This window comes from Hippopotamus amphibius, chromosome 15 (assembly GCF_030028045.1).
Source record: "Hippopotamus amphibius kiboko isolate mHipAmp2 chromosome 15, mHipAmp2.hap2, whole genome shotgun sequence".
Taxonomy (NCBI): Eukaryota; Metazoa; Chordata; class Mammalia; order Artiodactyla; family Hippopotamidae; genus Hippopotamus; species Hippopotamus amphibius.
The window spans coordinates 19,333,493-19,348,716 of NC_080200.1; the positions used below are offsets into that span (position 1 = coordinate 19,333,493).

Consider the following 15,224-nt stretch of genomic DNA (forward strand, 5'->3'; position numbering starts at 1 on the left):
GGAAATTATATAGCAAAAAAAATCCACCCAGAAAAACTAAAAACACTCAGATGACAATATATAAAGCAACAAACATCCATAGACAATTTGCAGTAGAGAAAATAAATGGCTAATAAATCCCAAAATATATCCAGTCTTCCAGGTAATGAAATAATTGCCAAGTAAAGCCCTTTATCATCTGCATGTTTGCATAGTAAATGCATTATTTTTAAAGTGGATACTCAGTGTGAGGGAAGATTCTGTGAAATATCTATCTCAAGAACTATAGTTGCAAGGTTATACCTAGCTCTACTGCTCTGGTTCTTCCTAATGACTATGGAACATGTTCAAATATACCTCATTCTAAAAATTAAAAAAAAATAAAATGTTCTCACTTCTCAGCAAATTCCTTCTTATCTAATAGTCTACTTTCCTACACCCATAGGTTGCAAAACTCTTAGTAAATTTTCAAATTTTACTGACACCCCCATGCCTTCTTTTTCTTCTTGAGTCTCATTCAACTAGACTTTCATTCCCATCACTTAATTGTCAACAATATTCCTTGTATTGCTGACTCCAATATAGACTTATCTTTTAACATATTAAATAAATTGACTATAAATTAATTTGTCAATCAGGCAAACAAACATGGAGATCTCTAGTCTCTGGACCAGCTGTTTGGATTTCAGGTGACCTCAGGTAAATATTCTTGGGTTTCACTCTCTCTGACTTTCTCCTGCACTGTCCATTGGACTCCTGGACTCACGAGGATGGGAAGACTGAGAGTGAGGTCTCTTTGTGTAAGTACAATTCTTCCCTGGATGCTTAATGATGGAGACTGAACCTCTGTTTCCAGACAAGAAAGAAGGAAGCAGTGAAGCATTTGGTCCCTGAGCCAGACTTAGGAACCCAAATGCAAAAACCATGCTCCCTCCAGCTCAGGGTTGAACATGCTCAGATATTACAGCAGTGGAGACATTTACAGCTCTGTGTATTCACTGTATCTGCTCATTAACACATTTTCCATCGTTACTCCAACCATGAGCATATTTCCCTGTGGGAACTTGTCTGGACAGGATGGAAATTTTCTGTGCTGATTTGCTCTTCTCAAGAGACCAGTTTAGCAGGGAGGGTGTATCCAGTTCTTACTATTCCATGGACTCTTCTGGCTTCCAAAACTGTAACATTGAAACTTTTTTACAGCCCTGAGTCAAAGATTTCTTCAAAGCTAAGCCTGAGGGACCTGTCTTGACTAGGTCCATTGGGCCTTGAAAGCATTTGCTTGTGGTGGGAACACAGCTCCTAATATTTCCAGAAAATTATTACTTATTCTTCAAAAAGGGAAAGAACTGTGTCCTTTTTCTATTTAACCAAATCCTTGACTTCATAATGCTTTTTACACATCAGTCAGGAGTTTCATGCTTTTAATATAATCAAACATCTGACATTTAGTCCTTTATTTATACAACACTTGGAAATTAAAAAGATACACTGAGATCTTTTAATGCAACACGGGCTGAGCTTAGAAACATGTTTTTTGTCTCTTTCTTTTTTTAAAACCTTCTTCCTGTAAGGATAGCACAATTATGAGCCTCATTCTAAATTTTCAGAATTGTGGTCAGATGTATTAGGTGATAGTTCCAAAGTTATTGGCTGAGTAAGGGATGGAATTTGTTTAGAACAAAAGATACTTCTAATTCTCTTTCTCTAGGCCAGTGGTCTCACTCAGAGGTGATTTTGCCTCAGGAGAACACTTGGAAATATCTGGAAAAGTATTTGATTTTCTTACTTGGGAAAGTGCTACTGGGACATAGTGGATTGAGTCCAAGGACACAGGTTAGCAAGCTACAAAGCAAAGGACAGCCCCTACCACAAGGGATTATCCAGCCCAAATGTCAGTAGTGGTGAAGTTGACAAACACTATTGTAAACAAGCACGTCTCCCAACATCACTGTGTACATGAATCACTAGGCAAAATTGTTTAAATATAGATTTTAATTTGGCAGGAGTAGGGTGGCCCAGAGATTCTTCATTTGTAAAAATCTTCCAGTTGTTGGTGGTAATAATCCCAGTTGTCATTGGTGTTATAAGTCCTCTTCTTTGAGTATCAAGACTGTGGTGTCAAGTGTAGGTATTTTAGGTCTTCTCCATTAAGAATCTCCCTGCCCACCTCATGTCTGATGTAAGGTGGTCAAATGTTGGACTCAGTCATTCTGCTTCTGCGTGCACAAATTTACACATGCTTTTTGAATATTTCCCTCTTGACAGAAAATACAACTTCTGGGCCTTCGCTTCCTCATTTATAACTGGGGAACTTCCCCCTAAGAGGTTGGTGTGAGAAGTGACAATTTTGCAGAACTCACAGGAAATTACCTGGCACAGAGCAGATGCCCAGTTCACAGCAAGTATTATGATTGTGTCCACATTCTGCATTTACTAAGCTCATTGGGACTCCAGAAAATCTCTTACAGTAAGAAGTGAGTTCAGGATAACCCTGATGCTGGGAGACAGAGAGTTGTGATCTTGAAGGTGTATCTCCTCCGAGGGTCCCATTCAGGGAACAGAGTGCTTGAGAGGCCACCATTCTATGCTTTGTTCTATGCAGCAACCTGAACTCGGACCCCTTAGGCTGGCTCTGTATAGTCTCAAGAAGAATTTTTATTCTCTTTCAAGGTATTTTACTTTGTTTCTATGATCTACTTGGATTATGTGTGAAGCTGCTGTTTCTTGATGAAGCATAAATTCCTCCAACTCTATCTTCCTTTGTTGCAAGTCTATAGCATAGAATTAATAAAGGTTTGATGTCAACAGAAGTATGAAATGTTTGTGTGTTTGTTTCTGCCTCAAGTTGAACTAATCTTATTCTTCACAGTTTTTGATTTGCTCCCTTCTTCGCTTAGGAAATCTTACATCCCCACACATTGCTTTAGTCTTGAATGTGTCTCACGTGGATGTCCCAACTGCTGACTTTTGAACTTGGACATGTCACATGCGTGGGTGGATAGAATGAGGGCAGACATTGATGTGCTCAGTGCCTAAGGAGAAGCTGTAAAAAGCATTGTGCGAGTCTTCCCTTTCTATTACTGTTCCTCTCTATCATGAGAATGGGCACCTCTCACATAGGAGGGGGATGTGAATGGCTCCTAGAATGAAGACATGCATATAGCCTAGCACAGTCAGGTCAGAGTCACAGACACCTTGCAGCATGCATCTAATGTGATATAAATTAAAAAAAAAAAAGGTAGATCTATCTCTGAATAGATCTAAAGATAGATAATATACATACTTGTATATCTGGATGATTTTTCCAGTAGTATATACAAAAATATTAATAACTGATAACAGTAGTTCCTTAAGGGTAGGTTGGGAGAGAGGAAGGTTGGGGAGGCTGCATAACATGGGCACTGGTGGCTGGGGAGGGAGGAAGATTTAATTCTTATTTTGCTGAATTTCTTTTGTTGGATATTTTTACTATGTAAATGTACTGCTATTTTCATTAAAAACTAGTTAAAAAAAAAACCCTCTCATTTTCTTAAGACACTGTGACTTCTGGAGCTTCTTGTTGCCACAGCAAATCTGACTACTACATCCTTTGACATGATATTTAATGATAATTAATATTTATTTAACAGCTGAACGGACACTGCAGGATACAGACAAGTATATATTCCCAATTGGTGTGCTTCTGGGAATACAATTTCAAATAAAAGTGAAAGCTTGAGGCTTTTCAAATACTTTAACATATGAACATGGGTACTCTCATCTCTTCTCCACTGGTTTGATTACTAATTCATAGAATGATAATAGAATAATTACATGGATACCTTGTTTTCTGAACTCTGTTGTTCTTGATTTGCTTTCCACTATTCCAGAGTCACATAGGTTTGGATACTGATGAATTACTTGTACTATATCTAATATTAGACATTAGAGAAACTCCCATTCATTCTCATTCTCTCTCTCCAAACAACTTTAGAGAGAGTTACATATTCAGTTTCTGCCTAGAATGTAGAAATCTAGAAAGCACTTCACACTCACCTTAAAAGAAAAAAGGCAGATAATCTATAAAATCATATATTTTCTTGAACCTATCATAGAATTGAGGTCACAGAGCAACCATCTACTCTAAAGTCTAAGGTGAGTCAGTTCAGTAAGAGCCAGGGATGTAAGGAAGAGCTTGCCTGGGGGAGGATCGTGGGAGGAAGGTAGTGCCAACATCCAGCAGGCAAGGTTTCAGGTAATATCTTAAAGACTATGTAAACATCAAGTGTGGATTTGTCACTATGAGAACATAGAATTGATGTTATTGGGTAATATTATTTCACCATAACACTCAGATAACCACATTAGGTTAATCTATTTATTCAGTTTATTTTCCTGTGTACACTTCAGTGGGAGGCATGTATTGATAATAATTTTGCCAGTCATTATGGAAGGCACTGTAGACACAGCTGAGGAGAGTAAAACAATTATAATCTGTAATACACACACACACCATAACTCATGACTCTTCTTTTTTTAAACAGAGGGAAAAAAACTTGAGATAATATATGTCATTTGAAAGGAAATTATTCTTAGCACAGGGAACTCTGCTCAATGTTCTGTAATAACCTAAGGAGGAAAATAATTTGAAAAAGAATAGATACATGTATACGTCTAACTGAATCACACTGCTGTACACCTGAGACTAACAACACTGCTAATCAACTATACTCCAATATAAAATAAAATAAAATAAATAGAGAAAGAAAAAAAAGAAAGGCATGCTGCCTTTGGGAATAAAAGGGGATTTCCAAACATTTCTTATACAAGATTTGGAAAAACTTTGTGAAAGTAGGGGAAACATGATAACTGTCTATATTTGAGACAGAAGAAAAAGCCTAATAAAGTGAGTTATTTAAATTTATAGAGCTCACCAAGTAGAGTTTACTGCATATGAGTGAGATGAGTTATGACTATTCTTTTAGTAGAATAAAAATAAAAAAACAGAATGATATGTCACTTGATAAAATGTATTCTTAAGAAATACATATGGAATAAAGAAATAAATGGGAATTTGCTAATATTTCTGATATAAGTTTGAGGAGGAATATGAGAAAGCAGCAAAATGGAACAAATGAAAAAAACTGTGTGTGTGTATATATACATATATATATATATATATATATATATATATATATCAGAGCAAAAACTTAATAAATTGAGTTACTTGAATGTAGAGAGAAGTTGAATTTAAAGAAATATAAACTTCAGGATATAAAAGAAAGAGCAAATTCTACATCCACAATCTGGTCAAAATGCCTGGATCCATTGATTTGAGCCCTGCAATCATGGGTGCTTCTTTGCCCCAGAAGCACTGACCCTTTTAGAGCCCAGTGAATCTTCTCAGAGCCCCCTTTATGTCTTTATTCCAGACTGTAGATAGAAGGGGTTCACAATGGGTGTGGCCACGTTGTACGTCACTGAGGATGTTATGCTTGAATTGTTAACTGTGGGTATCAACAAAGCTAAGGTACATTGATAGGACTGTACAATAAAATAGGATGCAGAGGTGAAAAGTGCTTTGTACTCCCCCTGAGCTAATGGGATTCCTCATATGGCAGAAACTATCTTAGAGTAAGAGTAAAGTATTCCAGTGAGTGGAACACCACCTAGCAGCCCAGATTCAGCATACATCCTCACGTCATGAAGGAAGGTGTCACAACAGGCACCTCGGACCACGTAATTGAGGTCACAGAAAAAAATGAAGGATCTCCAGGACTCTACGGAAGGACATTAACAACATCAGTAAGGTTAGTACCAAGGAATTCAGGGCACTCATCATCCAGGACACCAGAAGGAGCAGTCCACAGAGCTTGGGGTTCATGATGACCATGTAGTGCAGGGGGTGACAAATGACCACAAACCAGTCATAGGCCATCACAGCCAAGAGAAAGTCATCCAGCCGAGTAGTAAAAAGTATATCTGGCAGATGCAGCCTTCATAACTTATACCTTTGCTCTGCGTCTGGATGTTCCACAGCATCTTTGGGATGGTGGTGGAAGTGAAACAGATGTCTACGAAGGACAGGTTGGTGAGGAAGAAGTACATGGGGGTGGAGGTGGGAGTCTGAGCTGACGGCCAGGAAGGTGAGCAGGTTCCTAAATACAGTGATCAGGTACATGGAGAAGAAAAACCCAAATATGAGGGGCTGCAGTTCTGGTTCATCTGATATTACAAAAAGAACAAAAAAATGAAATTTGTGTATCATTCCCTGGTTCTATGTGGTGGAGTGCATGACCTGGAAATAAATCAAAAATATGACTGATTTTCACAACAATGGGCCTTGTTAGCATACTGAAATACTACAGTTTATGTTTTGCAGTCATTAAATCAATACCTATAATTTTGGTGTGAAATTTGTCCCCTTGGGGCATCCCCTGTGCCATGTCCAATTACAGATTCCTGTTCATCTCTCAGCCTTTTCCTGAAGAGGTCAGGTATTGTATACTTTTAACGAGAGTTTCTACCAAGTCTTTGGGGCCTAGAAATTGAGTTCTTACCATGTTCAAGTCAAAGAATATAGTGTGCTGAGAGACAGAAGTCCCTACAGTTCAATTGTGAAGAAATAATTTTAGGAAATACAAAATCATATAAGATGTCAAATGGTGACAGGTAAAATTAAGAAAAAGAAAGGGTGTATAATTGGGAGAGTGAAGGGGTGTTATTCTTTACTGGGTGTCCAGGTAGACCGGCAAAGTAAGTAACATTTGAACAGAAACCTAAAGGAAGAGAGGTCAGGAGGTTAAGACAGTGTGTGCCTGGCAGGAGAAATGGCCAGTGCAAGGACCCTGAAGAAGCCACTTGTTTCAGATATTCAGGGTCCAAAGGAAACCAGTTTCCAAGGGGAATAAACAAGAGGGAGGTTGGTGAGAGATGGGGCCAGAGAGTGTTAAAGAATGAAGTGGTCTTCCTATTACTGCTGAACTTCAAGGTATGGAGAGTCCCTAATTCATATGTTATTCTTTGAACATTATTAATTTTGTTTCCAAGGAATCCTGAGCATAGAAATGCATCCACTTCTTAATTTCTTATTCTGTTAAACATTTACCATCTGCATTTCCAGGGGGACATTTTGTTGTAGATGAGCTCAGGTCTTCCTGCTCTAAGGACTCTCATGCCCCACAGTGAACACACACACACACGCACACACGCACACACGTACACACACACAGCACTGTGGGCTCTTGGGGCCTTGTGAGTACCAGGCCCTTCTTACCTCCAGCCACAATATTTAGGGAAGAAATGATAACAGGCAAGATGTCAACATCAGATTATCTACATGGTAATGTATGTAGGAATAGTACCCAAATTCTAGTTGCTAAGCTTTCTATGGACACGTAACCATGGCTGTCAATTCTAATAGGACCAATTTTGTGTCTTGTATTTCTTTAGAAACATGAAAAAGCAGTGCAAGAAACATAGATATAGGAAAGTGCCGGGAGCCGTCCGGGGATTGCCTAAAGGCTCAGACAAGGCCGAGCACTCCGGGAATGGCCTGCAAGGCGGGAATTCCGATGAAGGCATCTTCGGTTCGGGAGAGCTGCAAAGCAGGCATCCTGGAAGTACCGGAGTTCTCCGAGATTTAGTTTCACTATGAGTTTCCTCTGTTTACTTCTCTTTCTAGGAATGATGAGCTCTCTGGGTGAAGGGGCGCCTACGCCACCTTCAAGAATGGTGGCTACCCCCCGCTTTCTTGGTGTTGTGGGCCGCAAACAAATCACATTTAGACCCTTAGGGGGCCCGGGTAATGGAGGAATGTTTAAACTTATTATCCCCACCCTTGGGGCAAGCATTGTGATCAGGAATGCTGCCTCACCCAATCACAATTATCCCAAACCTCTGCCCCCTCGGCCTCACAAGAGCTGGCAGGATGCACACTCTAATCATCATAGTTTTTAGTATAGGATAAAAGAATAGGAACTTAGGGACTCCGGTGAAGTGAGGGTCAGTCAAACCAAAACTGCATATAAAATGTCCCATACACCCTTTCCTTATAAGAACGGAATAGCTCACTAATTAAGCTTAACCTGCTAACAATGTGTTTGTCACTTCAAGCCTGGGCGCCTGAGAGGCCTGCCCTTAGAGATTGTTATCCTGTGTTCCCCTCCCCCTTGTAACCACTGGAGGGTTAAAACAAGAATGGTAATGTTAAGCATGGGAAAAAAAAAACTGTTCGATTGTTTATGGACAAGAACGTGAAGAACTGATGAGAACTGATGATTACATAGAAGACTCGTCACCTGACTAAGGACAGGCCCCCGGTGGAGTCATTGGGACATTTGGGGGAGGGATATGGGGCCCCTAATGGAAAAATCCACATAACAAGCTGTAAGATATATAAGATCGGAGCAAAAATTAAAGTTACTCTCACACTCTCACTCTCTCTCTCTCACTCACTCTCACTCTCTCACACTCACTCTCACTCTCTCTCTCTCTCTGCCTCCTGTCTCTTCCTTTTTCTCGCCGACTCTACCCCTCCCAAGGGACTCCCTGGATCCTGCCAGGGCTGGACCCCGGCAGGAAAGAAAAAGAAAAGGCAGAAAAATGATCTAATAAGCTAAGGTGGTCCCTGAGAAATTGTGATGAGGAGAAAGCCTCCTTCGTTCTGGCAGCATTCCAACTCCAGTTGTATTCCCTGATGTCCAAAATACCTAACACAGCAGCAGAAACAATGTATCCAAAGGAGAAAGAAGTGATGTCTTTGTGATGTCAAAACACCTTACTGATTAAACACCCCACTAGAAAAATGAGCAAAGGGAATACACACGAAATTTAGAAAAGAAAATACACAAAGCACAAGAAAAGGGTCAAATTTTAAAGATGAAATGGTAAAAGCTTTTTAAAATAGTATACAATGAGAAACTTTTGGTACTGGAAAAACAGGTTTTAAATTTCAGATCTGCCACATGTTACTTCTTTGAACATGGAGAGCCAAGTGAAGCAATCTAAATGTTAACATCCTCTCTTAAATATGGGGAATAGTTGTATCCATATTTCTAAGATGTCAACAGACTAGTCAATATATGTGCAAACCTTAGCATAGTTCCTTCCTGTTGGTCAACGCACTGTTATCACTGGAGATGAGATTTCTGATTTTTCCCTCCTACCTCTTAAGTGCCTCCACTGTTTCCCCACCTCTTGGTGCCTAATTTCACAGCAGTATTTCAGTTCCTTGCCATCTCTCCTATCTATCACAGTTGGTACCCCTCTAGCAGATACCCACATAAATCCAGTGAGATCTTTCTAGATGACAAAATTGATCTTGGAACTCCCAGATTTAAGTTCCACCCCAGGGAATCCCCAGTGGAGAATTAAGCGAAAATTCTATAGCTCCAAAGAGGAGGTTCTCTCTATGTACTTACTGCAAACTTCACTCTCACACCGCCCTGCTCTTGCCCACGTAGATCTAATAAACCTACTTGTACACCATGCAAAGTCTCCCCAGCTCATACTCTATAAGATACTGCATTCGCCACAACTATCTATCTTCATCCTTCAGATAAATTATCCCTGAGGACATTATGTCATACATACATTTATTTCCTTGTACTCTGCCTATTCTATTCTAATATAAGATCCCAGTGAGTAAGACTCTCCTCTGCTTGGTTCACATTTGTGGTTTCACAAATATGTACACTTATATAGAAAAAAATAAATGGAAATGAGAATTCATAAATAAAATTTCAGGAAAATAATAGTAGGTTAGGTATAGTGGAATCAAAACAAAAATTTTAAGTGAAATTTAATAAAGGTCTAGGACTAACTTCTGAAAAAAGAGTTATAAAACAACAGTAAATTAATCACATCTACATGCATCTGTAAAAAATAATTAAATTGGTAAAGAGTGGGAGATGAAAATATGAGTGCCCTTTTGTTTTTTCCTTTCGATCTTTAAGTACAATAGTTTTACACTGTTGTGCCAGTTTCCACTCAACAACAAAATGAATCAGCTGTATTTATACATATATCCCCAAATCCCTATCCTCTTGAGTCTCCCTCCCACCCTCCCTATATAGTATCATGCCATCTGCAAACAGTGACAGTTTTACTTCTTCTTTTCCAATTTGGATTCTTTTTATTTCTTTTTCTTCTGTGTTTGTTGTGGCTAAAACTTCCAAAACTATGTTGAATAATAGTGGTAAGCTTGGGCACCTTTGTCTTGTTCCTGATCTTCGAGGAAATGCTTTCAGTTTTTCACCATTGAGGATGATGTTGACTGTGGGTTTGTGATATACATCCTTTATTATGTTGAGGTAGTTTCCCTCTATGCCCGCTTTCTGTAGAATCTTTTCATAAATGGGTGTGGAATTTTGTCAAAAGCTTTTTCTGCATCTATTGAGATTACATATGGTTATCCTTCAATTCGTTAATACAGTGTATTACATTTATTGAAAAATATGGAATGCTTCATGAATTTGCATGTCATCCTTGCTCAGTGGCCATGCTAATCTTCTCTGTATCGTTCCAATTTTAGTATATATGCTGCTGATGCCAGCACAGCACACTTTTTTTCAAAAGCAGTGAAGGATACAATAACAAAGGATATCATTTTCTATTTGTATAAGTATAAGCTGATTCAAATAAAGTTAAGAAAAAAATAGAGGCAACTGGTAGTTGAGTGCAACAGAATGTGATCCATACAATGGGCGATGATGATTGATAATTTTAAAAACAGGGTTCATTTTCACTTTGTTGGCTTTTTCTTTTGCTCTGCTGCAGCTTTTTAGTTTAATACATAATCACGATATTTTTGCTTTTGTTGCTTGTGCTTTTGTTGTCACATAAAACATTGTTAAAACCACTGTAAAGGAGCTTCTAAATACACATTTTTCAAAGAAATAATCAAAATGGACAATAATAGATGAAAAGATGTTCAACATCATTAACCATCAGGGAAGTGCAAACCAAATCCACAGTGAGCTACTCCCTCACACCTGACACGTCTCTCACCAAGAAGGCAAAGGATAGCAAGTTTTATCAAGGATGTGAAGAAAAGGGATTAACACATGTTTCAGCCACTATGGAAAATCATATAGAGGTTCTTCAAAAAAATAAAAAATAGAACTACCACATTATTCAGCAATTCTAGTTCTGGATAAATATCCAAAGGAAATGAATACAGGATATGGAAAAGATATCTGAGCTTCCATATTTACTGTAGTGTTATACACAAGAGCCAAGGTATGGGAAAAAGTTAAGGGTCCATTAATGGATGAATGGAAAAATATGTAAGATGTGTGTGTGTGTGTGTGTGTGTGTGTATACATATATATAATGTATACATAATATTATAAATAATGGAATCTTACTCATTCATGAGAAAAAAAGAAATCCTACCACTGTGAAATAATGGAAAGGACCTTGATGCTGATGGAGATAAGTCAGACAGAGAAAGATGAACTGTCTGATTTCACTTATATTTGGGAGCAAAAAACAGACTAGAATGATAGTTTCCAGGAAATGGGCATGGGGAAAATGGGAGGTATTGTATAATGGTACAAACTTGCAAGCAGTAGATAAATAAGTCTTGGAGATCTTAATGCACATCACAGTGATGATAGTCAACAGTATGATATTATAAAGTTCAAGGTTGGTAAGGGACTAGCTCTTAATTATTTTTGCCACACAAAAGAAATATTAATTAAGTGACACAATAGGGGTGTTTAACACTGCAGTGGTAATCTTATTGCAATATATAAATATGTGAAATCAATATGACGTCCTCCTCAAACTTACACAAAGTTATATGTCAATTTTATCTCAATTAAAAAAATAAGATCTAATCACAAAAGGCAAAAATGTAGCAGTTAGGCAAAAATGTGAAATAGAATGACAACACATATAAGAGGAGAGTTTTGCTACTAAGGGTGCAGAAAAACTTTCTATGTCTAAAGACTTATAGGGGACTCAATTCGACTGACTGATAGAATTGGCCAAAATCTCTAAACTTTCAAACATTCTCCCCAACACATTTAGACACATATAAAAGAATTAAATTCAACAGAGAAAAGTTGGTAGAAAACACTACACTTTTTTTCATTGAAAGTATGCAATCAAAAACAGTAATAGAAAATGAGAACCCAGTATATAAATTGTGAAAAGAATTTGCAGGGTAAACTAACAAGAAAATAAAATGCTAACAAATCCACAAAAAATTGCAGGCTCAATAGTAATAAAATAATGGCTAAATAAATTCTTTAGTGTTCCCCTTTGACCTATTCAATAAAATTTATTTTATATGCAAATACTTAATGTGAGAGAAGGTGTTGTGAAATGCATGTCTCATGGACTGCTATTGTAAGGTCATATCTAACCCACAAGTTTGTATATTTCTAATGAATACAGAACATGCTCAAATATACCCTATAATAAGTTTTTAAATGCTCTCACTTCCCTGCACTTGCATCTAAACCTATTACTCAATTATTCTACTCCCCTTAACTACATGTTCTAATTTTATTTGAACCACTTTATGCTTTCAATTATTTGTTCAGTTACATCCACTGGAATTTCATTCCCATCACTTAATTGTCAAAAATGATCTCTGTATTGCTAAGTCCAATGGACACTTCCCTTCCTAACATACTGATAAATGCTTTTAAATTAATTAGTCAACCAACAAACAAACATGTCCAATTCTTGGCTCTGAGCTATGCTCATTAGGATCTCTTGTGACCTCAGTTAAAATTTCTCAGCTTCTATTCTCTCTGAATCTTATCTGAAGTAGCTGTGGGTCTCTGGACTCACCTTCATGCGTACTCTGAAAGAAGATCTCCTGTGGAAGTTAGAATTCTTTATGGCTGGTTGAAACACAGTCTGAAACTGTGTTCACAGACAAGACAGCAGGAAGGAGTGAAGGTACAGTCCCTCAAACAGACACATGACTCCAAAAGCAACAGGCATCTCTCCTTCACCTCAAGGATATAGAAGCTGAGAAACTGCAGCACAAGAGATGTTTATGAATCCCTATGTCTGGTCTTTAGGCACATTTCCCTCTTGTTACTCCAGCCTCAAGCACATGATTTCCCTCAGTACCCTGGTCTAGAAAGAAGTTCCTCCTAATAATTCTGTTCTCAAGAGACCAGGTTAGAAGTCAGGTGAATCCTGTTTACATTAATCCTTCTCCATGAACTCTTCTGTCTTCTAGAGGGTTAAACGTCTAGCACTTTATTCCAACCATGATTCCAAGTTTTCCCTTCCCTACTGACTTTGGGGTCTCCTGGACAGATAGCCCATTGGTTTTTCAAAGCCACACATTTTGGTGGCTTATCTTTCTGGTGCAGATCCCAAGGGTTGACATGCCTGATGTAAGACACAAACCTATTGTTTTTTAGAGAAAATCCCTGTACATGTGAATCCTGCCAAATTGTGGGTTACTAATGACAGGGATGGGGTTTTTGAAGAGACCACATCTCTGCCTCTCCTACCATATTGATGTGACCTTATTATCCTTTGTTGTGGAGATGTTCAGCTAGTTTTCAGGTCTTTTTCAGAGGAAATTGATCCATATGTAGCTGTCAATTTGGTGTATCTGTGGGTCTTGGTGAGTTTAGGATCTTGCTATGCTGCCACCTTGAATCTCCACCCCAACATTTAATATTAGCTCAGCAAGACTTATTTTATGCTTCTGACACCCAGAATTATGAGTATATATTTGTTTATTTTAAGCAATTTATGTGGGATTATTTTACAATAGCAATAGGAATCTAATGTAGACATTTATTCAATAACATTTGTTTGCAAGAATTGAGCTTAAACTTCTCAATTCAGTCATTATCTAACCTTGAGTAAGGATATTTTATGTTGAAAACCCAAGTAGGAAAAAAATATTAAATCAACTTGAAGATATACCACCCCATTAATTGATACAGTGAACTCCTCATTTATATAATTGTAAATGTACCCTGATTATAATGTCTTGTGATATTATGATAGAAAAAAAATCTATTATGAAAATTAAGGTCACCCATTATATTTGAAAAGTTTGTGTCTACATTTCTGCATTCTTTTATTTCATGTTAATTCAAATGTTCATTTTTTTTTCATTTCTATTCTCTCTAACTTTCAAGTTTCATTTTAACATAGAATAGGAAATCATAATTGTATCTGTGTGTGATATATATGTGTATAATTCTGCTTATTTGAAGGAAAAATGTATACAAACACAGATAATTAGACCCAACATTCACCATTCAGTGTTTTGTTTGGACTGAAAGATGAACTTCCATACATTTCATTTATTTCTCACAGCATCCATGTGAAGTTTTGTTTAGTATCCCACAATACCTACAGGAATATGGAAACTGAGACTCAGGAAGCTTAAATTTTCATAATTGCATAGCAAAGCATTTAAAGCTATATGCACTGTCAAATTGTACACAAGTAGAAACATGCAGTATGTTCTTTTAAGTTTTGCACAGCCCCTTTAATTCATCAAATTGTTAACTTTATGCAGTTTGTTGTGTGTAATTATACTCCAATAATTTAATTAAATTAAAAAATCTGATGGTGCATAGCTAAGGGTTTGGTCTAGAGCATAGGTAGCTGATTCTCACTTAACAGGGGTGGGAGATATGTCATCTAACAGGAAAGAAAATTGTGTTATTTATGGATAAGAACACAGTATAGGGACTGACAGCTGACTACACTCTCATGAGGTACACAAAGAAATCAGAACAACTCCACATCACATAATTCCATTTGATAGTAAAAGTATTACTGTAACCAAATTGACATAGAATGACTTGTTATGCAGCAATAGCTAACTGACACAATAATCCAAGTGAACAGAACTGAGGCAATTATACTAACCTGCAGCTTTTTATTTTTGGTATATATTCTGATATTTGAAGAGAACACTCATGACCATTCTGTTACTCCAGCTTAATTCAGATAACTGTAGTAACAAGTGACTACCTTGAGGTTCTCTTCTAGATGGAGGCACATGCATGTTTGTGCAGAAAAACTGGTGACTCTAAATCACATGACTGGACAGGTTATCAAGCTCTCTTGTGGATTATCCTCTGAGCACTATGAAAGAAGAGATTCCTGAGCATGAAGGAGGTGGGAAATGGATGAATTGACATTGCTCATTCACCATCTTTTTTGTGTTTAAGACACATATTAGGAAAGGGGAGATATTCCATAGAACAATAGAAAGAGTCATATTGTAGGTAGCATTAGAAGAGTTCAAGCAGAAACAG

At 37.6% G+C, this 15,224-nt stretch overlaps 1 non-coding gene across 1 annotated transcript; it reads right to left on the reverse strand.

Annotated features, from left to right (window-relative positions):
- Positions 1 to 10,412: 10,412 nt before the first annotated feature.
- On the reverse strand, positions 10,413 to 10,519 carry LOC130837591 (U6 spliceosomal RNA). Its single transcript, XR_009049364.1, has one exon. It is a non-coding gene; the product is annotated as a U6 spliceosomal RNA (small nuclear RNA).
- Positions 10,520 to 15,224: the final 4,705 nt, after the last annotated feature.